Raw genomic sequence first — 12,649 nt, forward strand, 5'->3', positions numbered from 1 at the left:
ACCTGCCTTCATACATCTGTTAGTAAGTATTCTCCACTAATCCATTTTTTGCTAGGAAAATCTCTTCCCTCCCCCCCCCCCCCCCCCCCCCTCCATATTTTTACAATGCAAGTAGCACTAGCCTCATAAGTGGAACATCTCTGGCAGTACTGACAAGGCTATTCTACATGGTTCCCGAGTCTGGGGATCACAGTTCAAGGTAGGTCCAAATCTGTTGACATTCTAAACATAAAGGGTGTGAGGGACTGGGAAAGGAAGGTTCTCTTGTAATCTTTTGGCTTTTCAAGCCCAAGATAAACCTATCCAAAGAACAAAGAGATACTGATCCAAAGGACAATGAGCCAATCCTGAACACAGTCTTTGATCTCAATGGCTCTACATTCTTTCTGATTCTGATGCTCAAAGCCAAGGTTTTTTTTATCCCAGGACCACTTGTTCCATTGAAAGGTGCAATGCAGACTCTAAAATCCCACTCACTTCTAGTCTTGATACCTTTTGTTGGACAAAGGACAGGTTTCTATGCCTCTCTTGTGTTAAGCTTTTGAAATGCCACAGATTCATCTACAAAATCTATCCCTGCTGAAACACATAAGATGAATACCCTTTTTAGAATTTTGAGTTGGAATCTTGTTGGCTTAGCCAATAAGCAATTCGATGATACATGGGTGAGCCAACTAAAGGGTAAACATATTGTGGGACTGCAAGAGACTTGAGATACAGGGATGACTTTTTATTTAGATGGGTGTATCTCCTTCGCCCCACCTATCCCCTCGCTTAGGGGCAGAGCCAAGGGCAGTCTACTTATTTTGATCTCCCTTGACATTCCCTGTAAAGTGTCTCAGGTAAACATTGGCTCACAGTCTTTATTGGCAGTCCACTTGATATTTAAAACATCACTCAGCCTATTAGTAATAAACTTTTATAATCCATACTCGCAGAATACCCCTAATGATCACTTGATGGCCCTAAAAAAAATTCTTGACAGATATTTGAAAAAGCAATGTTTGCCATTTGTGGTGATTTAACTAGGGGATTTTAATACCCACTTATATTGTCAGCCCTGTATAATTGGAGAGGAGATGCCTGTGGACGGCAATCTCCATCTTGAACATAGGGAACAAGGTGATCTATTAAGCAACATTATGGCTGACAACAATCTGATGCTCCTTAATTATAATAAAGGTGGTGAAGAACCGGAAGAAGCCATTCCTACAGTTGTTGGGAGAAGTTCAAACTCCATCACTGATTATATAATGATTTCAGCTAACTTAGTTTACTTTGTTAAGCAGTACAAGGTAATGTGGAGTCAATTCAGTGACCATAACCCCCTGTCATTGGTTATTGAATGGAGAAAGGTGAAAGATGTCAAGATGAAAACCAGTCCTGAGAGGTTGGACATCAAAACGGTAGATCAGGGAAGTAGATTGAAGTGAATTAAGCTAGTCCCACAGACCTTATTGGGTAATTTCATATGTGGCCAGGACATCTACACTTGTTTAGACGTTACCACCAACCCTGATGGATTATTGCCAGTCTTTCACAGGATTTGTAATTTTATTTGCGAGACCCTAACCATTATGGGAGCAAATCTAAGGCTCCCAAATGTAGATGGTTTGATCTCAATTGGTCCAAGGCTCACCAAAACTTGTTTTCAGCTCTCACAAAAACCCTAAAAAACAGCAAGGAAGTTGCACTATATAGAAAGACCTATAAGATTGCAGTCGTCAATCAGAAAAATCTGTCAAGAAGCATGGAACGAACTTCTTCAAGTCAATGTCCTTAAAACAGTTCAAGATTTTGCGATATAGTAAATTAACCTCATTTTACAGGGGCTGCAAATGGTCTATTGGAATATCATATACGCCCTGAAGCTTGGGTGCAGTGTTTTTAGGGGATATAGGATTATGATTCTGCTGGAGTGTTGGATTCCGCTGTGGAGGTTATGTATGGTAAATGTAATTTGCTTTTCTGAGAAGAAGAGCTAAAAGAGGCTATTGCTCGTATGTCCAAAAATAAAGCACCAGGCCAGACTGGATACCTGCTAATTTTTATTAAAAAAAGACGATGTGAAATGGGCCAACATTTTGACTAATGGATTAAATGCAGCAGTAACAGATGGTACCCTGCGAGATCCATTATTGTCCTGGTTTTCAAAAAAGGGGAAAGAAATGACCCGCTCTGTTATAGACCTATATCACTTATTGATTTAGTAGTCAAGGTCATGGGGCGAGTCATTCTCTCTAGACTGTAATCATGGTTGGATGAAAATAAAGTTTTGTCTGACTGACAGTATGGTTTTAGAGCGGGTTGAAGTTCTCTGGATCAAGTTTTATCAGTTGATCATAGGGAAGTATACAGCGCTAAGAGGGGCCAGTTACATCTGCTATTATGGACCTCACTCCAGCTTTCTACAAGGTCAATAGAAGTACATTGTTGTCCATTCTCTTAAATGTGGGTCTTGATAAAGCTATAGTGTACTTTTTACACAAATTGCATAAAGATATGTCTGCAGTAGTCTGATACAGTCAAGCTGGGAACATCACTGTACCTTTTCAGGTTTCCCGGGGAGTTAGACAGAGTTGCGTACTGGCCCCCTTTTATTTACATGATATATAAATTACCTGGGGAAGACTATGTGCAGCCTGTAAAGATATCCCCTGAGCGACTTTATATCTTACTCCTGCCCTTTTGTATGCCGATGATACTGTGTTATTACCAAGGACTGCTGTAGTTCTGCAACATCTCCTCAACTCATTTGTTAGTTTTATTAATAATTTGGATTTTTGCACAAACTATAGTAAATCCCATACCATGGTGATAGGGTTGGGACGAAAGGGATGAAGGAAATATACCCTGGAAAGGGGGTGGGGGGGAGAGGTTTGCTCTCTAGGGTAAAAGCCTTTCCCTACCTCTGGGTCTTATTTGATGAAAAGGGTTCATGGGCCCCTTGATTAAAAGCTAAAAGGAACGCTATGGCTCGGACAGTGGCCTCGGTGTTTGAATTTGAAAGCCGGATAGGGGCCAAGCCCATTAAGGCACTGATTAAAGTCCTTAAAGACATTCTGATCCACACCAGACCCAAAAAAACAGCGCAGAATACCCAGGCCACCCTTTGGGGACTTCCACCAGTCACAGGACATTTCCCTTGTGGCAATTGCACATCTTGCCATCAGACGATGACCGTCAAGGAATTGGTTTTGTCCGATAACTTGACCTGGAAATTGGAACGTCACACAAATTGTAATTCAAAGAATTGCATCTATCTGTTACAATGCCCTTGCTCTTTGAATTACATAGGGATGACGACACGATCAATCAAGACACGCATCACAGAGCACAAAAGTAACATCAGATGCTCTAAGGAGACCACAAAATTGTATTGCCATTTTAAAAATCTTCACCACACAGCAGACTCCTTAAGATGGGTTGTCCTTGAATCACATCCAGGCATGACACCACAAACATTGTTCAGATTAGAACAAAGATGGGTCCACAAATTGGCTTCTGATACACGGGGTCTAAATGATGACATACCATGGGTTTCCTTGACTCACTGAGACCTAGAATATGCCTACACTTCACTACAGTCCCTATCCTCAAGTAAAATCCAAGCAAGGGAGGGGCACCATCTCATAATAGTGATAGTGACTGGGCATATCCAGCAACCCTTACTAGATATCTCTGGCATACACCGACATGTCGAAGCCACCTCACGTTTTCAATGCGCACTCCCGTGCTTATATACAAACTCCTCCCACGACATTATTCACACTAGTCGTGACCTTGCTATGTTGTTTGACAGGGATATCGGATGACGACGTCCTGTAGCCCTTTGTCACCTTTCAGGACTTTCCGCTTTTGTCACATAATGCATTATCCCATCTCAAGATGGCGTCCGTAGTCAACCTTGACGACGAGACTGCCGTTTGAATTATTACGTCAGTGTCTAAATGCACATATCAGTATTCCCTTAGACCTGACGGTATTGGCCTTTAACTGATTAGCGGGAATTAGACCCGCTATACCTCCTGTTACACTTAGTTTTGAGACGCATTCCCTTGTATGTATCTGAGTTCCATTCATACGATCACACATACGAAGCGTGACTATTCAAGGTTCTTGATAGGGTCACATCAGATGACAAATCTTGCCATCTCATTGTTATCTCTCAAGGACCCTCTAACCTCCTTGTGATCAATACACGATCTATTACATGGTGATATACCCCTCTCCAAGATGGCACCCATGGTATCGCTGGAAACTAGGCTGCCTGTCTAATTTCCTCGCCAGTTTCCAGTGACCAATCAGCACCCGTCTAGCCTCATAGGATTGGCTTTTAACTGATCAGCGGGAAGCAGACTTCACTTCCCGGTTTCGGCGGAGCGGGGTAGGTTTACAAACCACCCTTGGGCGACAAAACTGTAAGTAGTTGCTTTCCGTTCGTAAGACTGCATTGCACGAGCAGAGACCTACTCGTTTTCGGTGATCGGCGGACCGCGGCTGTGGTAGCGGCCCGATCCTTAGACTCCCTCCTGTCTCCCCCGTGAGACGCTTGGGGCCGGGGGTCGCGCCGTTCTACGGTCGGTGGTTCTCCTGTCGCGGGCTCCGAGGGGAACTTTGCTACCTTTGCCCTGATTGGATATAGCATCAGGGAGCATGCCTCTCCTACATGCATGAGCCTCTCGCCTCTTTACATTGTACCATTACTCACAGTAGGCTATCACGCAATCCCAAGAGGCTCGCCAAGTACCGACTGGAGTGGCACTTTCTAATACGTTAGGTGAGCATAACCGTGTTCAACGTAATAATCTGAGTGTTTTATATTTTAGATTTGATCACCTGACACGTACCTGCACCATGCATCCACCTGTGCATGATCACTCTTATTTAGCGCAAATTGTTTTCTCAGTGAACATGCATATGAGGAGTCCCAGGCTCCTATTTTGAAACGTATAGTTTTGACTAAGTGTGTGTTTTAATGTACTCTGTTGGCCTATTTTGTTTCTTCTTTCCTTTTACTTTAGGCCAGTCCAGCACGTAAGAGTCTAGTTTTTCCGACACTTACCTAGGGTAGTTTTATCCAGATATCACTGTAAATAATTAGCAACACACCCTCACAATCTTGTAGATAGTTATAATCACCGGTCCTGATGAATTGCCGCTGGATCCCCCTGACCTTGTAGGCATGAAACATGTTGACCACCTGAGCAGAGTAGAGTAGTCCCTGACCCATTTAGTCAAGACTACCGCCTCTCATTTCATTTTTAACAGGGTGGTTTACTGACCGAATAAAATTATATATTCAGACTAACCAACCCTTTTTAAACCACACTCACAAACATCTACACTTACCTGGCCCTCACTTGCACTCACCCTCGGCAAAGAAAAAAAGATCTCCGCCAAAGAGCCCCATCCCTGGGTGCCCGTCGGGAATTGCAGCGCCGACCCGACGAGGAGCAAAACCCAGATGATGAAGCATGACACCTAGCTTGCTGGGTGTGTGAGGGTTTTAGTTCCACCAATGTGGGTTCCCCCACCCTACACAGGCTAGTACCCTTCAGGCTTACTAGACATTACCCCCCACTTTGTCTGAATTCAAAGGAGAGTGTACCCTACACACTCCTATACTAATAGAGGAACTGTATACCCTTTCCGTTTAATCACTTCAGGGCTTGTATACTGGACCTCATTAAATATAGCCCACCCGGTTTTTATTTATTTTTCCTTCATTTGATTATGATTCCTTGCGCGGTTGGAAAACCGTAGGAAAAGACTGAGGTTACCTACAGTGTCAATTTACACTGGTAGGCCCACCCCACAACAGACTAATCCCCCACGTTGGGTTAGTGGCCATTGTTCCCTGTCTTCCACACAATGGAGGGAGAATTAGGGATTAGCTATGGCGAGGAGGCGGTCTCAGACATCCTCAGAACACCATCACTCCTAGGAGTAGACGGTGCAACAGCAAACGTGTCCCACTCAGATGACTGGTCTAATTTGGTATCCCTCAAAAAAGACTGGCTCAGAATAACAATGCATGGAGCTGTTATGACTGAGTATTTGAGGGCTAACATTGCCCCCAATGGACTGATCGTTAACATCTTTCCCCGTTTATTTCTGGAGGATCCCCCATTCAAGAAAGATTGGTCTTCAGTCTCTTGGAAATGTACTCGTGACCTCCTAGTACTTATAATTAACACTGCGAAAAGACTCGCTGATGCTTTGTTATTACGGATACAAACCGCTGAGTCCAATATGAAATCTGCAGTGCCTAACAGCACTTACAAAACCAAGTTAGCTGAAATCAACTCAGAAATAACGGAGAATAGGGAGTATCTTCTTAAACAGAAGATAGCTAAGCTTCAGAAGGACATCTCTAGGTTTGACAGAGAAAAAATCTTCCCCTACCTGAAACCAGACTTTACACCTAACAGGAACAATTATTCCAGCGACGAAGAATCTAGCAATAATAGCAGGAGGGGTTCCAACAACAGCAACTCAAGCTCTGGTAGCTGGGATTTTCCTAACCAGAGAAGAAAGAACAACCGTCCCTTCTATAATCGAGGGGAACCAATATTCCCAGGCCCACCACCACAAACTCAATTTTGGCAATACCCGATGTTTCCCCCAGGCCCTCCCCAATTCTACCCAGGAACCAATCCCCAACCTTTTTTAGGCAGAGGCTGGGGCAGAGGAAGAGGGCGAAGGCGAGGAACACAACATGTTCAGTGGCAAGACCAAGTTCAGCCACCGATGGAAACCCGGAGCCAACGCAGGGGAAGAAGGACCTAGTGATTAACCTCTCTGAAAGACCACTCGACAACATTGAACTACGAGTGATTCGCAAAGGATTAGGCTTTGTACCAACACCTAAGGTTGATAAATTCAGGGAAGCATGCGAATTGCATAGTTTCTTTAGAAAGATTCGCCTAAAAGCCTTCTTTCACAACAAATCTGGTAACGATACAGAACATACAGACACTGGGCTACACAATCCCTCAACCTTTACTCCCAACGCTGGCATGGTCCCCCCTGAAGTCCTAACCTTTGAAAAAGCAATACTAAAGGACTTAGCCGTGACACGAGATAGGTCTAACACTTTCTATAATCTCTCTAAGGAGGAAATGAATGCAGCCAGGGCCCTGGCAGATGACCCCTCGATCACCATCAAACAAGCAGACAAGGGTGGGGCTACAGTCATCCAGTCCACCCTTGATTACGAGACAGAGTGTCGGAGACAACTAGGTGATCGGAAATACTATACCCCGATCACTTTAGACCCCACTCCCAGGCTGAAGGACACCATCAATAGCCTCACGCTGGAGGCTGAGACCAATGGGTGGATCACAAAGAAAGAGGCTGACTTCCTCAACACACTGAATCCCGTAACACCATATTTTTACACTTTGCCAAAAGTCCACAAGGGAACCTTTCCCACCCCAGGTAGGCCCATTGTGTCCGGGATTGGCTCGGTTCTGGAGCCTCTATCCAGATTTGTGGATCACTACCTACAACCCCTGGTCCAAAGGATACCATCTTATATCAAAGATACTAGTGACATCTTAAGAACAATAGAAGGGTTGGCACCTAATGGGGATATCAGCCTCCTCGTCACCCTTGACGTGGAGGCACTCTACACAAATATCCCACAACAAGCCACCCTAACTGTGATCGAAGAGGTCCTACGTAAGGAAGACTGGACATCACCCACCCCGGTGTCTTTCATAATGGACCTAGCATCCCTAGCATTAACAGAGAATTTTTTCGAATTCAGGAATGAATTGTTCCATCAATGCCAAGGGACTTCTATGGGCAGTACATTTGCCCCTAGCTTAGCCTGCCTTTACATGGCAGCCTTCGAGGAGGAGATCATTCAGAGCCCGACTAACCCCTTTAATGAGAGTCTGATTATGTGGAGGCGATTCATTGATGACATCCTCATCCTTTGGAAGGGGTCTCTGAGCAGATGTGAAGAGTTCTGCCAATGGATCAATACCCAGAACCCCTATCTGAGATTTACCAACCACATCTCCCCCTCCCACATTGCCTTTCTGGACCTAGACATCAGATTGGAGTCCGGAGTTTTAACCACTAGCCTCTACAAAAAACCAACGGACAGGAACAGCCTGTTGTTGTATAGTAGTCACCACCCTAAAGCACTGAGGGATAACCTACCGTTTGGCCAGTTTCTCCGAGTGAGGAGAAATTGCAGTTCTGTGTCGGACTACAAGAAAGAGGCAGATACTCTGGCTAATAATTTAAAAGAGAGAGGGTACCCCTCCGCTACTATCAATAATGCAATGAAACGTGCAAGGAATAACCCTAGAGAGGTGTTACTTGAGACTAAGACCCGTGTACAAACCGAAACCTTGACATGTGTGACTTCATTTACCCCATCCTCCAACAACATGAAAAAAGTCATTAAGAAACATTGGGGGATTTTGGCGGCTGGGGATCTAACTCTACCGCAACCAAGGTTTGCCTTTAAGAGAACGCAAAACCTTAAAGACATTCTGATCCACACCAGACCCAAAAAAACAGCGCAGAATACCCAGGCCACCCTTTGGGGACTTCCACCAGTCACAGGACATTTCCCTTGTGGCAATTGCACATCTTGCCATCAGACGATGACCGTCAAGGAATTGGTTTTGTCCGATAACTTGACCTGGAAATTGGAACGTCACACAAATTGTAATTCAAAGAATTGCATCTATCTGTTACAATGCCCTTGCTCTTTGAATTACATAGGGATGACGACACGATCAATCAAGACACGCATCACAGAGCACAAAAGTAACATCAGATGCTCTAAGGAGACCACAAAATTGTATTGCCATTTGAAAAATCTTCACCACACAGCAGACTCATTAAGATGGGTTGTCCTTGAATCACATCCAGGCATGACACCACAAACATTGTTCAGATTAGAACAAAGATGGGTCCACAAATTGGCTTCTGATACACGGGGTCTAAATGATGACATACCATGGGTTTCCTTGACTCACTGAGACCTAGAATATGCCTACACTTCACTACAGTCCCTATCCTCAAGTAAAATCCAAGCAAGGGAGGGGCACCATCTCATAATAGTGATAGTGACTGGGCATATCCAGCAACCCTTACTAGATATCTCTGGCATACACCGACATGTCGAAGCCACCTCACATGTTTTCAATGCGCACTCCCGTGCTTATATACAAACTCCTCCCACGACATTATTCACACTAGTCGTGACCTTGCTATGTTGTTTGACAGGGATATCGGATGACGACGTCCTGTAGCCCTTTGTCACCTTTCAGGACTTTCCGCTTTTGTCACATAATGCATTATCCCATCTCAAGATGGCGCCCGTAGTCAACCTTGACGACGAGACTGCCGTTTGAATTATTACGTCAGTGTCTAAATGCACATATCAGTATTCCCTTAGACCTGACGGTATTGGCCTTTAACTGATTAGCGGGAATTAGACCCGCTATACCTCCTGTTACACTTAGTTTTGAGACGCATTCCCTTGTATGTATCTGAGTTCCATTCATACGATCACACATACGAAGCGTGACTATTCAAGGTTCTTGATAGGGTCACATCAGATGACAAATCTTGTCATCTCATTGTTATCTCTCAAGGACCCTCTAACCTCCTTGTGATCAATACACGATCTATTACATGGTGATATACCCCTCTCCAAGATGGCACCCATGGTATCGCTGGAAACTAGGCTGCCTGTCTAATTTCCTCGCCAGTTTCCAGTGACCAATCAGCACCCGTCTAGCCTCATAGGATTGGCTTTTAACTGATCAGCGGGAAGCAGACTTCACTTCCCGGTTTCGGCGGAGCGGGGTAGGTTTACAAACCACCCTTGGGCGACAAAACTGTAAGTAGTTGCTTTCCGTTCGTAAGACTGCATTGCACGAGCAGAGACCTACTCGTTTTCGGTGATCGGCGGACCGCGGCTGTGGTAGCGGCCCGATCCTTAGACTCCCTCCTGTCTCCCCCGTGAGACGCTTGGGGCCGGGGGTCGCGCCGTTCTACGGTCGGTGGTTCTCCTGTCGCGGGCTCCGAGGGGAACTTTGCTACCTTTGCCCTGATTGGACATAGCATCAGGGAGCATGCCTCTCCTACATGCATGAGCCTCTCGCCTCTTTACATTGTACCATTACTCACAGTAGGCTATCACGCAATCCCAAGAGGCTCGCCAAGTACCGACTGGAGTGGCACTTTCTAATACGTTAGGTGAGCATAACCGTGTTCAACGTAATAATCTGAGTGTTTTATATTTTAGATTTGATCACCTGACACGTACCTGCACCATGCATCCACCTGTGCATGATCACTCTTATTTAGCGCAAATTGTTTTCTCAGTGAACATGCATATGAGGAGTCCCAGGCTCCTATTTTGAAACGTATAGTTTTGACTAAGTGTGTGTTTTAATGTACTCTGTTGGCCTGTTTTGTTTCTTCTTTCCTTTTACTTTAGGCCAGTCCAGCACGTAAGAGTCTAGTTTTTCCGACACTTACCTAGGGTAGTTTTATCCAGATATCACTGTAAATAATTAGCAACACACCCTCACAATCTTGTAGATAGTTATAATCACCGGTCCTGATGAATTGCCGCTGGATCCCCCTGACCTTGTAGGCATGAAACATGTTGACCACCTGAGCAGAGTAGAGTAGTCCCTGACCCATTTAGTCAAGACTACCGCCTCTCATTTCATTTTTAACAGGGTGGTTTACTGACCGAATAAAATTATATATTCAGACTAACCAACCCTTTTTAAACCACACTCACAAACATCTACACTTACCTGGCCCTCATTTGCACTCACCCTCGGCAAAGAAAAAAAGATCTCCGCCAAAGAGCCCCATCCCTGGGTGCCCGTCGGGAATTGCAGCGCCGACCCGACGAGGAGCAAAACCCAGATGATGAAGCATGACACCTAGCTTGCTGGGTGTGTGAGGGTTTTAGTTCCACCAATGTGGGTTCCCCCACCCTACACAGGCTAGTACCCTTCAGGCTTACTAGACATTACCCCCCACTTTGTCTGAATTCAAAGGAGAGTGTACCCTACACACTCCTATACTAATAGAGGAACTGTATACCCTTTCCGTTTAATCACTGATTAAAGTCTGTCATTCTAAATGTATCTCCCTGGTATCTTACGGTAGTGATGTCTAGGGCTATACATAGGCCCCTTAGTTACAGGTAATCAAGAATATGGTTTTGAGTGCCTACTCTCGGTTCCCCAATCTGTGGCCTCCTTTGTTGTGCATGAGGAGTTAGAGGTGGGATACATCTCTGATCTGTTAACTCTGCGACCCTTACTTAGATGGGTTTCAATATGGTTAAACCCAGAATTGGAGCTGACAAGGCAATTATGAAGGTTTGTAGGCATCTCGACAAGGCTGACTATATCCTATGGTTACGCTATATTAGATTAGCCTTTAGGGATTTGTGACAACCGGATTTATATCATTGCCCTGATAGGATTGTTCGAGGAGATCTTATGTGGGTAAAAAAAAAAATGTTGTAGTGCAAGCATCCAGGGAGAGCAGAGAGGTATGAAAGCCCTCTGTCCATGTTCGTTATTACAAAAGCTTGTGGGTATATAGAGCCTTATCTTACATTAGTCACAAACTCTCAACCTCGTTTTTTGTTTACAAGATTTAGGATAAACTTGCTGCATTGGATTTTGGCTGAGCTGGTGGGTTGGAACAAAGTTGAGAATCTAGCCCCATGTAGTTGTGACTTATTTTCTGATCAAGACAAAATGCACTTTGTTTTATTTTGTGAATATTATAGTACTGTTTGTAATCAATTTATTGTACCTTTATTAAGAGGAAAAAAATATACCCAAATTAGACCTGCCTTAACTTTCTTACAGATGCTGCATAATGAATATGTTTGAACGTAACCAACTTTTTAATAGACACAATTACAGCTAGATAGAGAAGAGGTTGATAGCGACTCCATGGGATGAATGTTTTGGGTTTTAAGAAGATGTTGTTTTACCTGTAATTTTATTCTATTTTTGGCCAACATGATTTCTGTTTCTAACCAGCAAAGGATTTTAGCTTGAGCTCTTTATTTTTAGTGTTTGGTTGATTCCCTTCATGTATTATGATCCTAGATCATAATGTATTGCTTGTACCTTTTATGGTTTTAAGTAACTGAATAAAGAATATTTTGATGATGATGAAAGCCTCTGTATTGTACCAATTAAGCATATGAGCTGTTTATTTAACAAAAGGCATCAGAACTTGGAGTGTTTGGAATTTATAGTCTTCCAAATAAGCTGCAAAGAGCCCCAATGGCTCATTTTGATCCCAAAAACTGGTCTGGTGGTCAATTATAGATCTAAGCTGGACCAGAAAAAGAAGCACCAGTCAGAGTTTTGAAGAGACCTCTAGTACTGGCTTAGGGCTACCACCACTGGTGTTTTACCAGTCCAAACCCATAGACCACCAGAGGCACATTTCGCCTCTGCACTGTTGGAAAAGAAATTCTCTTAAAGTCCAGATGCTAGAGATCTTGAGCAGAATTGCTTCACAGGCCGTGCCTCTTAGGTTTGTCAGATGCCTTAGGATTACTTGGAGGCCATCCCTGCCAGACAATCACTGCTCCTCCGCGTGGTGTTATAATTGTTATTGA

The 12,649-nt window shown here is 44.1% G+C and overlaps 1 protein-coding gene across 3 annotated transcripts in view; it reads left to right on the top strand.

Moving 5' to 3' along the window:
* RPS6KC1 (ribosomal protein S6 kinase C1) overlaps positions 1 to 12,649 on the top strand; it is a 479,254-nt gene that overhangs the window by 398,168 nt on the left and 68,437 nt on the right. The window lies entirely within an intron of this gene.

Source organism: Triturus cristatus, chromosome 6 (genome assembly GCF_964204655.1).
Source record: "Triturus cristatus chromosome 6, aTriCri1.1, whole genome shotgun sequence".
Lineage (NCBI taxonomy): Eukaryota > Metazoa > Chordata > Amphibia > Caudata > Salamandridae > Triturus > Triturus cristatus.